Source organism: Girardinichthys multiradiatus, chromosome 17 (assembly GCF_021462225.1).
Source record: "Girardinichthys multiradiatus isolate DD_20200921_A chromosome 17, DD_fGirMul_XY1, whole genome shotgun sequence".
NCBI lineage: Eukaryota > Metazoa > Chordata > Actinopteri > Cyprinodontiformes > Goodeidae > Girardinichthys > Girardinichthys multiradiatus.
The window spans coordinates 28,122,333-28,136,607 of NC_061809.1; the positions used below are offsets into that span (position 1 = coordinate 28,122,333).

The 14,275-nt window shown below is 42.0% G+C and overlaps 1 protein-coding gene across 2 annotated transcripts in view; it reads right to left on the reverse strand.

The window, feature by feature from the left end:
• The window catches only part of LOC124882845 (plexin-B2-like), a 175,561-nt gene that overhangs the window by 105,113 nt on the left and 56,173 nt on the right, over positions 1-14,275 (reverse strand). Inside the window, exon 2 of one of the 2 annotated variants that reach the window (XM_047389423.1) lies at positions 9,959-10,011. The exons of the other annotated variant lie outside the window; for it this stretch is intronic. The gene's annotated coding sequence lies outside the window, so the exon portion shown is untranslated. The remainder of the gene's footprint in view (positions 1-9,958; positions 10,012-14,275) is intronic. 2 annotated transcript variants of the gene reach the window in all.

Consider the following 14,275-nt stretch of genomic DNA (forward strand, 5'->3'; position numbering starts at 1 on the left):
GATGAAAGGCAGGAAGATGCATGGACACAGTAAGAACTTTTAAGAAAATATCTTTAGATTGTGTAGAAAGCCCAGGGTTCCTCTTGTTTGCACCGGTTCTGTCAGCAGAACATCTGTCACACATTCATTGTTATTATGATGAACTGAAGTTAAGGCATAAAATAAAGAATAAAAAGCCAACTGCTTGGTGCAACTTCCCCCCATTAATCCAGATATTTCTCATGTCCCCAAAAGGCAAAGGAATAAAGTCTGGAAATTCAAATGTTTTCCCAAGCTCTACTTTCCTTTTCCATACTTTCCAAACTTGTCTAGCCAGTGGGGGAACCCTGCATGCCTCTCTTCTGTCAGTAGGTTCGACTGTTCATAAATTATTAGCAGAGGTTGCAGAGGTTTGACACCACCACATAGCCTGCAAGGCCCAATTAGACCCCAGAGTGAGAAAAATATACGCTTAACTCCACTTTTACTTCTCTGACAGATCCAACACTCTGAGGGAGAACGTATCTCTTTAACAGAAGCAGAGTTCATCATCCTGAGGAGAGGAACGCAAACTTTGGACAATTTTATGGAGGATTTCATATTTGGATAAAACAGCATGAAACTCGTTGTTTTATCTTAAATAAACCCAATAAATTAAAGAGGTCAGACCTACTAGAGAACAAATTGGTTGGGAACAAACATGTTGATGATTGTTATCCTGACATAAAATGAAAAGTTAATAGTTAATTTTTGAAGCAATTCAGGTCCAGGTAGGACTGAAACTCAGTGAAGAAGAAGCCAAAGTCCAAAGAAAGACTTCTAAAGACCACTAGCAAGGTGGCACATTTTCCTTCAGCTTTCTGCTCCTCCCAGATATAAACGAGGCAGACAGAGGACAGACTCACTCAGCAGGTCCAGATTGTTGCTCGCTGTCTGACCCCTGATGCCAGGAAAAAAAAAACACAGCTTCTGTTTCACACACAAACACACACCACGGGTCAAGAGGCATGTGCCAAGAAAGACAATCCAAACAGCGGCTGCAGCATTAGCACCCAGAGCATGCTTCGTGTTTGCCTAGAAAACAGAGGCAAACCTGAAGAACAGCGAAGGAGCCATAAAACTCTCTGAGGCATCAGCAGGGAACAACCAGATGTTCTTCACATGGACTCAAACACTCAATCTACAGAAGATGAACACGACTGCAAAATGTGAGCTTAAAAACTGCAAATAAGCCTCTCAGATAATGGCCGTTTGGTCTGTTTGAAAGCTGGAGCCATCTGTTTAAGTCTCTCTTAAACAGCACTTGAAAATGTGTAAATGATTAAGTAAATGTGAGTGTGCACTGAGGGTTGTTTGCGTGGGCTTTTCCACCATTAGGACAGGAAACTGAGGCATTGGAGCTCTGGGTTCCCACTGGATTTAAGTCATGCACAAAAAAATAAATAAAATTCCCACACTGTCCGACAACTCGGTTCCAGCTGCAAAACATCCCAAACAGAAGAAATATGCCAAAGTTGAATAACACACCCTGAACTTCCTGTTGACCCATTTCCCAAACAGCATTTCATCCCCTCTTTTCATTCCTCTATTGCTCCCTCCCATCTCCTCATCAGCTGGAAGCCCAGCAGAACCTACCAGCACTGCTCTGTGTTACCGGATCAGAGGGGAGAGCCAGTTAATCAGGTTGTTTATGAGGCTGAAGGAATGCAGAGCAGAACCTCCTCTGGGAGGTTCTGCTCTGTGTCTGTATGGCAATCTGCTGCTCAGATTCAGGGTTCAGAGGGTAATAATTTCACAGAAATAGTCATCAGGAGGCCAACTGACCAACTTTTCATTTCATTTTACTTAAAAAGTGACAACAAACAGAATTCAGGATTCAGTTTCATTCATATCTGCAAAGAATATTAAAGACAGACAAGAATAAGTCGGATTTGTTGGAACTTGTTTAGAAGGAAAAGAGATTGAACCTTAAGAGAAAGACTTGAGATGTCAGAAAAGGTATTTGACTTGCAGAAAGTGTTGTTCTAATAATAACAGCCTAGGTCCCTATGAAGGCCAATGAAGAAGATGGAACGGGGAGTTGGAAAGTTGGAAACGACAGAGAAGAGATAAAAAGGTGGAATCCAGTCGAACAGAGCTGCAGCCGTTTGTTTAACCTTCCAACTGGGAATGTTGAATCTGGCTCTATCAGAGCCGCTGAGACGACCCGGCGCCAAAACAGTGTGGAAACTAAACGGATCCGTGCTGATGGAAGAATCTGAGCGTTTATAGAGGTGCGTTTAGAAAGAGCTACAAATTTACCTTGGATTGGTCATCCAGCTGAAAACATACATCTCTCTCCGTTACAAATTTAATCTATAAAAGCCGTTTTTTTAAACCAAAAACCTCGACGACACCACAACAACCTGACACTAAAGCACTTCATTTAAAAAATAAAATATATTTTATTTAAAAAATGCCAGAATGATCATTACAAATTTGCAAGGTGAGTTTTATTCAATTATCAGTTAACCCTACATTTAAAAAGTCTAATTAATAAAATATATGGCAGCACATTGGGGCAATTTTACATTAAAACCACCTGATTCCGTGGAAAGTGAAAAGTTAATGTGAGATTCTCCAATCCAGGATTTACAGGTTCCGATCCAGAAATCTGAATCCAAATATCTGCCGATATTTTCCAAATCAGAGCACTGCATTTTGTTTTGTTCTGGTGTTGTAAAACCAAATATGAATTAACAAAGCTATCTCTTTATGACTATATTGACATTATGCTACAAAGACTGCTGAGAAGAACGGAGGGTTGAGGAACCAACAAATTTCAGAGCTCTAAAAAGCTTCGGCTGTCGCCTCTGCGGCTTCACTGGGGTGGAAACAGATGGAAGCCACCAACGACAGCAACACAAATCACACTGTAACCTTTTAAGGAGCCTATGAAGAGTTCTTCCCCTCAATGTTTCTGGACCTATATTCAAAGCCATTTGGGTTGGGCACTAGAGTCTGGCTCAAGCAGAGAGGTTCTGGTGTTTTGGATGAAGAACATAGATGAATCGGGACTTTTTGAGGGCCGTCCTCTGGTCCTGGTCCATCTAGAAGCCAACCATCAGTCATAGGCATGGTATTCAGACCATGACTAGGGATGAGATCCTGTACACAAGCAGCTGAAAAGAGCTTCAGGTCATTGGGTGGTTCAGAACTTTGAAATAAGAAGGTCCTTCTTCAGTTATTTTGGGCACCTGATCAGGATGGCTCCTGTACAACATGTTTTGGAGGTTTTACAGACACACCATGCTGGGAAGAGACCTGAGGGCAAACCCAGAACATGCTGGAAGGACTACAAGTCACCTTTGGCCTTGGAATGCCTGGGGATCCCCCAGGTTGAGCAAGAAAGGAGGACATTTGGACTTCCATTAAGTGCCTTTCAACTAAAGATTTTCTGACCAAACATTTTCAAAGAAAACACATTAAAATGATTCAGAGGCCTTTGTGTTGTACTGCTCTTCTGTCAGGAGTAAAGGACCTGATCTATAACTAGAAACATAGGAGAGAACCTCATATATCATATATGGTTCTTCAGGAAGTGGTAGCAGACACTGAAAGGAGAGATGGTTACAGGAGAAAGGTGGGAACAAGCACATCTGGTTCCACTCAACATGACTGAGATTCCTCAGAGACAGCGGCAGTTGGAGCGAGCATGCTGGCCTCTTACACCAAACGACATCGGATCAGAAACAAAAATCCACGTCTTAAAATATCTGATGAAACCAAAGGGTGTGAAAACATTTCAGACTTTGTGGTCTTCAATCACACTGACTTCAGACTGTATCCCTGGTTTTGAAAGTGGAAAATACTTTCTTAGTGTTACTTCAAAGACTGCACTCTTTATCAGATATAACTGACCTAAGACCAACCAATCCAGAGGTTACTGCTAACGGCCCAAACAAAACCAACATTTGCTCTCATTAAACATCTATATGTTCTCTGTTTAGAAGGTCAAACCACAATCGTTCCCTCTAACAAGACAGAGGAAGCACCTTGGGGCGGATGGAGGCTTAGCAAATGGAAGGTAATCAGCTTGATTTTTCAAACAAAATCTCTAAAAAAAAAAAAAAAAAGACACAGAAGATGACTTTGACATCGGTCTAAAATAGGGGTGTCCAAAGTGCGGCCCGGGCCCATTTATGGCTCTTGGAATAACTTTGTGCAGCCCCTGACTGCAACTATAAGCTGGCCTCATGCAAAAAACATTTAAATGGTCTACCCAAGTGATCAGATAATTAGATTTGTCAGAAGGTAGGTGATGCCATCAGTTTCACTTTCGGCTTTAATCATCCAGCATCCCAAAGTCAGTGAATCTTCACTAGCGCAAACAGGGCATTTGCATAATGTTGCATTTAAGATTGAGTAGCATTTGTATGTATCCCTTAGCAATGGAGAGCACACCTCTATGTCAAATTCGACATTTCAGTCAGCATTTTCCTAGGCCTAGGACCAGATTAATGTGCCTTTTGGTCGGGATCCCGACCAGAATTTGGACCTAGAGAAAGGTGAAAATATGTTGTTGACAAGGTGGAAAAGATGTCTACATAAAGAACTCTTTATTCTTAATGTGGAACAACGTCTACAGAGACTCATATGTTGAATAGCTGAGGACTGAAAACTTAAATAAAAGTTAAAAGTCACCTTATTACCTTCGTGGAAAAGACATCTTGAATGGAATGTGGAAAAGATGTCGACATGAAGCCTATTCCAGGCTAAACTTCTGGACAATGTCTAGCTGACCTGGTATGGCCTTACAAAAGATGACCATGAGTATCCAGAGAGTTTATCACAGGGACATCTAAAGTTGGATGGCTTGGAGATGAAACAGAAGGAGTGGAACAGAGTTGATTTGCAGGTGAGAGATGCTACGTCCATTAGGAGGAGTATTCAGAAGACCAAACAGCCAGAAATTAACTTTATGGACAAGGTGACCAGAGAACATGGAAGAAGATGGAAAGAATGATAAAAGATGGAGACACAGAGTTAAAGACCTGCTTTGCTCTGATTTAAGGTAATCAATTTAAGGTAATCACAGACATTTATTTTTAAATGCAAAACAACCCTTCATACCCAGGGCCACCTCTACAGAACCTAATCGAGCAGAAAGCCTTTATAAGAAATAATACTGAAAATACACGATCCAATCAAAAAAGAACAGCAGCCTCTGAAAGTTGCAGCGGTGGAAATCTTAACTTGTCTCTCTGTGTGCCAGAGAAAATGAAATGCCAAGCCTGGCTAAGGACATAATGAAAAAGCTATTATCAGCATAAGCTTTCATCAGCACAGCATTCAGCCATGTTCAATACAAACTGATTCTCTCATCTCGTGCAGTTCCAATCTGAATGCTGGGATATAATAAAGGAGGTGAGATAAGAACGAAAGATCACTTTTTTCCATCTGAAGACATGCATCAGCACATTTACTGATGAGCCGAAGCTTTCACAAACTGACGCGTTCGTAAAGGCCAGGACAATCAACGTGTTGCCGTTGCTTTAATTCACTAAGCATCTCTATGCATTCTAAAATCTAGATCCATTTCCACTTTTTGTCCCGCTTTTCGTTTTTTCGCATCTAATTATTGGTTAACGTATTCTCTTCACAAGTCTCCATCCATCTGCCAGGTCCAATAGTACTGTCTGAATTCAGATGTAGCCTCCTCATACAATATTCACAGCTATTCTGAATAATGCATATTAGGATACAATATTCAGACTATATTCAGGGTGTATTAGGCCCTAATGAAGATGGGCTGGTGCCAGGCATGTCATCTACAAAGGATGCATCAACTTTCAATGAAAATGTCAGCAGCTTGAAAACTAAAATGATACAGAAAGTTTAGAAAAAATGGCTTTTCAGCCTTGATGCATTTTAGGTCAGTGTCTTGGTTTCTTTGAGAAGGTATTTGTTGGACTAGCAGGTGAAGGAGGTGGTGGGTCATCTAAGCAATAGCATTTCTTTCTCCTGGTCTTTACTGTCTGTCATATGACTCCTAATCGCCCCCTAACCCCAACAACTGGTTGGGTCACTCTTGGCATCAACAATTGCTGTCAACCATTTGATTTGGATTTCCATTCTTGGTTTTCTTCAGATCACGGCATGATGTGTTGCTTTTTTGGGTCTTTCAGCCTATCTCATGTTGCCAGACAAGTCCTATTTAGGTGTTGTCTTCAGTTCCTGGGTGTGACTTCTGAAGCTGAACTAAACAAAGTGCTTTTTCAAGTTGTTCGGGATTTAACAAGGGGGAGAAAGTCTAGAAGCAATTTAATGCCATGTATTAAACAGATGGGCAGATGATCATGTCTGCAAGAACATCACAACCCTAGTCATCCTCCAAAATATCCTGAAGGTCCTCAACAACATCATTAAACATTAGTGGGCAGATCCTGGAGGAATAATGAAAGCAACACAAAAGGTCAGTCACCTGAAGAAGAAGAGCTGCAGCATTTCCAAGTTGTGCTTCGAAGATAAAACAAACGTTCCTTTGGGTTTGTTTCCTGTAGTTCTAACAAACATCAAGAAGCAGTTGTGGTATAAATATTTAAGGCATGTCATTTACTTTTTAGGAGGTCTGGTCTTTATTTCCCCTCAACATGCTCCTCTTGCAATAGATCTGTGCTACTGCCCAAATGTTTAAAGCCATGACACACTCTCCTAGGACATCATTATGTGAGATTTGCTACATGTATGAATACTGGTAAATCTGGTCAGAAAATCACTGAAACTCAAATACTCCTCACACTGAAAAAGCTGCATGAAAATCATCCCCATTTTATGTTTAGGTGCAATTAAAAGGAAGCTGTTGAAGCCAAATTCAGCCAGTTTCAGGAAAATGCAAAGCTTGTAGTCGGCTGTATTTTCTCCAAAGAACACATTGTCTCTCGCACAAACCCAATCCACTGACTAAATGAGAACAATGTCCTTCATCGGTCTCAGCAGGATGCAACATTTACACCAAGACAAAATGTAGGCGTTCAATCTCCTTTTCTACAGCCACAAAAATCCCTCCCTCAGGGCAAAATGTGCAGCAAAGTGAACCGGGCCTCTGTGGAATCACAAAAAACGTGTTGGAGGTTCTACAGCTTTCAGGTGTTTCTGAGAACATTTGTTCTCAATATGAGAAGATTCTGACCGAAAAGGAAGCTGTGGGTGACGCTCTGTGATGGTAACACTCTTTATTTACATGCAGAAAACATTTAATTAATCAGGTTCAACTCTAATATCTAAAAATAAACAGCCACCTCAAGTTGAAAACGTGCAAAACGTTGACTGAAACCGCTAAAAATGTAATCCTGACCTTGAGACTTTATAACCAAGCAAGTAAGACTTTTTAAAGATATATGTTTATATAGTTCCGTAATTTAACAGCTTCGGGTTGTGTTTCAATATAAAAAACTTTCTATTAAAAGTTAAAGGCTGTTTATTACAATGGACAGCAGATACAGGTCCTTCTCAAAATATTAGCATATTGTGATAAAGTTCATTATTTTCCATAATGTCATGATGAAAATTTAACATTCATATATTTTAGATTCATTGCACACTAACTGAAATATTTCAGGTCTTTTATTGTCTTAATACAGATGATTTTGGCATACAGCTCATGAAAACCCAAAATTCCTATCTCACAAAATTAGCATATTTCATCCGACCAATAAAAGAAAAGTGTTTTTAATACAAAAAACGTCAACCTTCAAATAATCATGTACAGTTATGCACTCAATACTTGGTCGGGAATCCTTTTGCAGAAATGACTGCTTCAATGCGGCATGGCATGGAGACAATCAGCCTGTGGCACTGCTGAGGTCTTGGCACTGTGAGCAGGTGCCAGGTCGTGCTGAAAAATGAAATCTTCATCTCCATAAAGCTTTTCAGCAGATGGAAGCATGAAGTGCTCCAAAATCTCCTGATAGCTAGCTGCATTGACCCTGCCCTTGATAAAACACAGTGGACCAACACCAGCAGCTGACACGGCACCCCAGACCATCACTGACTGTGGGTACTTGACACTGGACTTCTGGCATTTTGGCATTTCCTTCTCCCCAGTCTTCCTCCAGACTCTGGCACCTTGATTTCCGAATGACATGCAGAATTTGCTTTCATCCGAAAAAAGTACTTTGGACCACTGAGCAACAGTCCAGTGCTGCTTCTCTGTAGCCCAGGTCAGGCGCTTCTGCCGCTGTTTCTGGTTCAAAAGTGGCTTGACCTGGGGAATGCGGCACCTGTAGCCCATTTCCTGCACACGCCTGTGCACGGTGGCTCTGGATGTTTCTACTCCAGACACAGTCCACTGCTTCCGCAGGTCCCCCAAGGTCTGGAATCGGCCCTTCTCCACAATCTTCCTCAGGGTCCGGTCACCTCTTCTCGTTGTGCAGCGTTTTCTGCCACACTTTTTCCTTCCCACAGACTTCCCACTGAGGTGCCTTGATACAGCACTCTGGGAACAGCCTATTCGTTCAGAAATGTCTTTCTGTGTCTTACCCTCTTGCTTGAGGGTGTCAATAGTGGCCTTCTGGACAGCAGTCAGGTCGGCAGTCTTACCCATGATTGGGGTTTTGAGTGATGAACCAGGCTGGGAGTTTTAAAGGCCTCAGGAATCTTTTGCAGGTGTTTAGAGTTAACTCGTTGATTCAGATGATTAGGTTCATAGCTCGTTTAGAGACCCTTTTAATGATATGCTAATTTTGTGAGATAGGAATTTTGGGTTTTCATGAGCTGTATGCCAAAATCATCCGTATTAAGACAATAAAATACCTGAAATATTTCAGTTAGTGTGCAATGAATCTAAAATATATGAATGTAAAATTTTCATCATGACATTATGGAAAATAATGAACTTTATCACAATATGCTAATATTTTGAGAAGGACCTGTATAGGAAAGTGGTTCATCAGAAACTGGAACATTTACAAACTCAATTCAATACCATACAAACTAACACGGTGCTTTCTCTGTAGGCCGTAATACAACATTTTCTCATGAGAGAAGTGGAGGACAGAAGAGTTGCCAGACCTTAAAAAGGTCCTGCAGAGGAACAGGAAGAAGATCAGCTAGCAGAGGAACTGAGAGACACAGCATCCTTCACTTGATCTTCAACTGACACATCTGTAACGATCACCTTGTTGGAGCTGAACTCATATTTCATGTCAAACTGGGTCACTAGTACATTTAATAGATTCAGTTAGGTTTGAATCTGTGTTTGGGATCACTGTCCAGTTGGAACATCCAACTATGTCCTAGTTTCAACTATCTAACTGCTGATTTGAGATTAATTTAGAAGAATTTGGAGACAGTCTTCCTCCTTCATTACGTCATCGTTTTAAAATGCAACAGTAACACTGGGAAACAGCCCCGCAGCATAATGCTGCCACTGCCTTGCCTGGCAGTTGGTGCTCCTAGGCCTAAGAGCCTCATCTTGACTCTTCCAAACAAACTTCTCGTCGCTGTGTCCAAAGAGCTCAGTATTTGTCTCGTAAAGAAGAAAACATTTCTCCAGAAGACATTTGGCTTGACTACGTGGCCAGCTGCAGATACAAGTGCAGCTTGAAGGTGTTGATTTTGGAGCAGGAGCTTCTCGCTTGGTCAGCACCATCTTAGGCTTTACTGGTCAGTGCCACTGGTGTTCCAGCAGTTTCCAGTTCATGACAGGCTTGTGCCTTGGTTGTTCCTGAGTTGATCTACGGGGGACACGTATGGTCAGATGGTTGAAATGTGTTTCAATTCCAGCTGCACAGTGTTCACCATAAATTCAGCGATAAAACAGGTATTGACGAAGAAAATAGGACTGATCGTCCACACCTCCAATGATTCTAGGTTCTCTTTCCGAGTTCTTCAACAAAATCAGAGACTGCAGCATTTTTAAAACTCCAAGTTTTAGTCCTGAACCTGCAGAATAATGTGGACCTCAACATGGAAACAGTTCAGTGCCAGTCTTCCTTACCTGTTCAGTGGTTAGGCCTGTTGGACTCTCATGACATGAAGCAGCTCACCGTCCTGCACAAAACAAAACAGCCCATTTTAAGGTTCTCATCTGCCTTAATTTGTATTTATTTGTCCTTCTTTTAAACCAACATTTTATGGAGTTCTTGGGTTTAGTTTTCTGAATTGAAACACTGAATTGAAGCCACAGTATAGTGAAGCATGGCGGAGCAGGAATCATGATGTGGGGATGTTTCTCACACTATGATGTCGGGCGTATTTATCCCATACCAGGGATCATGAAGAGATCTTGTTACCTCAGGCTGAGGAGGAAATGTTTTGAAATGGGTCTTTCAACATGACAACCACACCAAACACACACGTTAGGAGCAGAATCTTGGTTCTGGACCAACAAGCAGTCGGCCGGATCCCTGAACCTTTATCCAACAGAGAATCAACCAGTGGAGATCACATCAAACATGTTTCTGAGGGAAAAACTAAGAAATGCAGAGGAGCTGTGGAACGTAGTCCGATGGGCCTGGAATACATGTTCACAGGTGCCAGAACCGGGTCGACTCCATGCAAGATGTTCCTCAGGAACAGCTTTTGCATGTATGGAAATAAAAGCTATTATAAGGATTCAGAGCTTCGCTCACTTTTAAACCCACTGCTATATTTGAACCCAGGCCTGTTAACAAGTTTAACATGAAAACAATAAAGCAAGTTCAAACTGATCCTGCTGCAGGCGATCAATTTAATTTGTTCAACTATGCAAAATAAGATTTTTTAGACTTCCTTGTCTGTTTAAAACAGGATATCAAAGTAGAAAGGATTCCAGAAAGAAAATCTGTAAAAACAACATGAACATGATGAGCTCCATTATTTAGAAAACTGCTTCAAAAGCTCCAATCTTTAGAAATATCCTGGTGTTCTCAAAACATGATGAAAATACACATCCAATACTTTATCTGTTGTCACCAGCAGCACAAAGAGAGCGTCTAACTTCCCCCACAAAGTCGTGTCAATAGTTTAAAAGACAGAGAAGGACACAGGATGGATTTATAATGCGCTCGTTGTCTAATTAACAAGACATTTTTCATTCATCCAGCCATCTGCCCATCCAGCAGTGAACTGAAGCTGCTGGTGTACGGCGGCACGGAGCGACCTGGAGAGTTTCAGCTGCTGGTGTCTCTGGATCTAATATTTCTAAATGTTTAATAATGAACTGAACTGTTGGGGCAGTTTTTACCTTCACAAAGTCTATAGATTTATAGAACAAACATATTGAGAGAATTTTAGGTCACTGAACTCGTCACAAAAAACATTGAATTCATCAGATATCATTGAAAACAGCCACAGTAAAATTACAGAAAGCAGACCCAAATTAACTGATATGTGTTCTCCTGGTGACCCGAATCAGTCAGTTTTACGCTTCCTGATCGATGAGCAGCTGGTCAGTGAACGCACCACACCGCAGCCCTAACATGTTGCCCTGACCACAACCTTCCAGGTATATCAGCGGCTCTTTCGGGGGAGGGCAGCAAACAATGTTTTACAGCTGGGTTTTATCCCTTCTAAGAGTCCGTAGATTTGTGGGGGACTGAGGCTCAGTGCGGGGGAGAAGACATCTTGTAATCAGAAAATGTTGGGTTAGACTCCATCTTCTGTCCATGAGCCCTTGGAGTTACCAACCATTCTACGTATGGATGAATGAATGAATAGGTTTTAGTATGGCTGGGTTAGCGTGAAATTAGTGAGCCATGATATGTCTTATAAAGGAGTAAATGAGAAAAACAAATTCCTTTTAGTTGGGTTAATAGTCAAACAAATCTGACTGGTGCATCTCTGAAACTCAAAAGATCATTTTTCAAATTGATTTCTGTTTTAAATTATAAACAACAGTCAAAAACATGAACAGAAATGAGACACTGAAGCAAAAACCAAGAACTGAATTTGTATTTTAAAAGCCATTTATCATTTTAAGCTTGCTCAACAGTGGCAGCAGGTGGGTGTAAATGTATCTGGACTGCAGAAACCACTTCAGTCCAAGGAAAGCATCAAGAAAATACAAGGATGGACAGTAGAAAACTGAAGCAAAGTTACTTTTGAACTGAACAGCACAAAGAACCTGTGGTGAGTTCTCTAAAAGCAGGTAGAGAAAAAGAACCCAACCAACTAAATTTACCTGCAAGAATGAAGAAAAGAAGAGGTCCTCACCAGTCAGGATTTTGTCCACAGATTGAGATCCAACATTAACTTGATGTATTTACTATTAAAAGTCTTTGAAACTCTAAATGTTTTAACTGTTTAGTATAATATGGCTTCAAGATTGATGTGGAGGGAAAAAGCAGCAAGACATCTTTGAAGAACCTTCAAGTTCAGTCAAGATGGCGCCGACGATGGCCGCCTCGGAGCTTCGCTCTCTCTTTGTTTTTGTATTTTGTGTGTTTTTATGTTTTTGGAGCCACAGTTCTGTGGTGTCATTCAGTAGAGAGGAACTACTCAACTTCAGAGAGTCCTCTCTTGGGTTTTTTTCACCATCTTTCATTGATCCGAGGTTCACTGAGCTCCTGGCAAGCGGAGCTGCGGCTCTATATGGGATTCTGCGCCGAAAACGGCGGAGGGGGAAAACGTGCTGGTAAAGCTCCACAAAAGAGGACTACGAACACCACTGCCTTCAATCCACCTGGCAAATGTCCGCTCTCTCAACAACAAGATGGACAAGCTGCTTCTTCTCACCGGTAAAAACACGGACCTCCGTGGATCAGCGGTTCTCTGCTTCAACGAGACATGGCTGAGTGAAAACATCCCGGACCGCGCACTGCTGATGCCGGACTTCCAGCCGATCAGAGCTATCGGGGAAGAAGCGAGGAGGCGGAATCTGCTTTTATATAAATGAAAGTTGGTGCAGAGACATAAAAGTGCTGGAGAAACATGTAGTCCTGATCTGGAGTCGTTTTCCATAATCTGTAAACCGTTTTATTCACTGAGAGAGTTTTCCTCGTTTATAATAATCGGCTCATATTTTCCACCACATGGCTGAACTTCTGCTGCTGAAAAACATCTCGCTGAGCTGATTACAGACCTGGAGAAAAAATACACGGACTCTTTCATCATAATACTGGGAGATTTTAACAGAGCAAACCTCTCAAATGAACTCCCCAAATACAGACAGCATATTAAGTGTCCCACCAGAGACAAAAACACACTGGACCATTGTTACACAGCTTTAAAGGACTCATATCATGCTGTTACCAGGGCTGCTCTGGGTTTTTCAGATCATTTTCTAATCCACCTCATCCCAACCTACAGACAGAAACTAAGAGCTTCCAAACCCAAGGTTCACACTGTTAAGAAGTGGACTGAGGAATCAAAGCAGATGCTACAGGCCTGCTTTGAATGCACAGACTGGACTGTTTTTGAAACCTCAGCCACTGACTTAAACCAACTAACTGATGTGGTGACATCATACATCAGTTTCTGTGAGGACATGTGTGTGCAGACCAAGACCTTCTGCACCTTTGGGAACAATAAGCCATGGTTTACTCCACACCTCAGGAACCTCCGCAGGGAAAAGGAAGAAGCTCACAGCAGTGGAGATTGGACACGGTACAGGCAGGCCAGGAACAAACTAACAAAAGAGATCAAAGCAGCTAAGAGAAGCTACAGTGAGAAGCTGAAGAACAGCCTTTCTACTGGTGATGCTTCAGCTGTATGGACTGGTCTGAGAAACCTGACTGCCTACAAGAGCCCCTCCACCCATCCTGAACAGAGTTGTCTCCTGGCCAATTGTCTGAATGGTTTCTACTGCAGACATGACAAGAAGCCATTCACACCTCAAATCATCTCCTCTACATCCCATTCAGGAACAAGTTCTTCCCACAAAGCTACCAACCCCCCACCATCAGATCCTCTGCCTGTACTAAAGATCTCCGAGGAAGAGGTAAACAGGCTCTTTCAGGGCATGAAAACAAAGAAAGCTGGAGGACCTGATAACGTCTCCCCATCATGTCTGAAAGCCTGCGCACATCAACTCGCTCCGATCTTCACAAGGATCTTCAACAAGTCACTGGAGAAATGTGAGGTCCCCTCCTGCCTCAAACGATCCACCATCATCCCGGTTCCTAAGAAACCCACCATCCTAGGATTAAATGACTACAGGCCTGTAGCCCTGACGTCTGTGGTCATGAAATCCTTTGAGCAGCTGGTGTTGAAGCACCTGAAAGACATCACAGGCCCCCTGCTGGACCCCCTGCAGTTTGCTTACCGAGCAAACAGGTCGGCAGATGATGCTGTTAACTTAGGTCTACATTTCATCCTGCAACACCTCGACCACCCA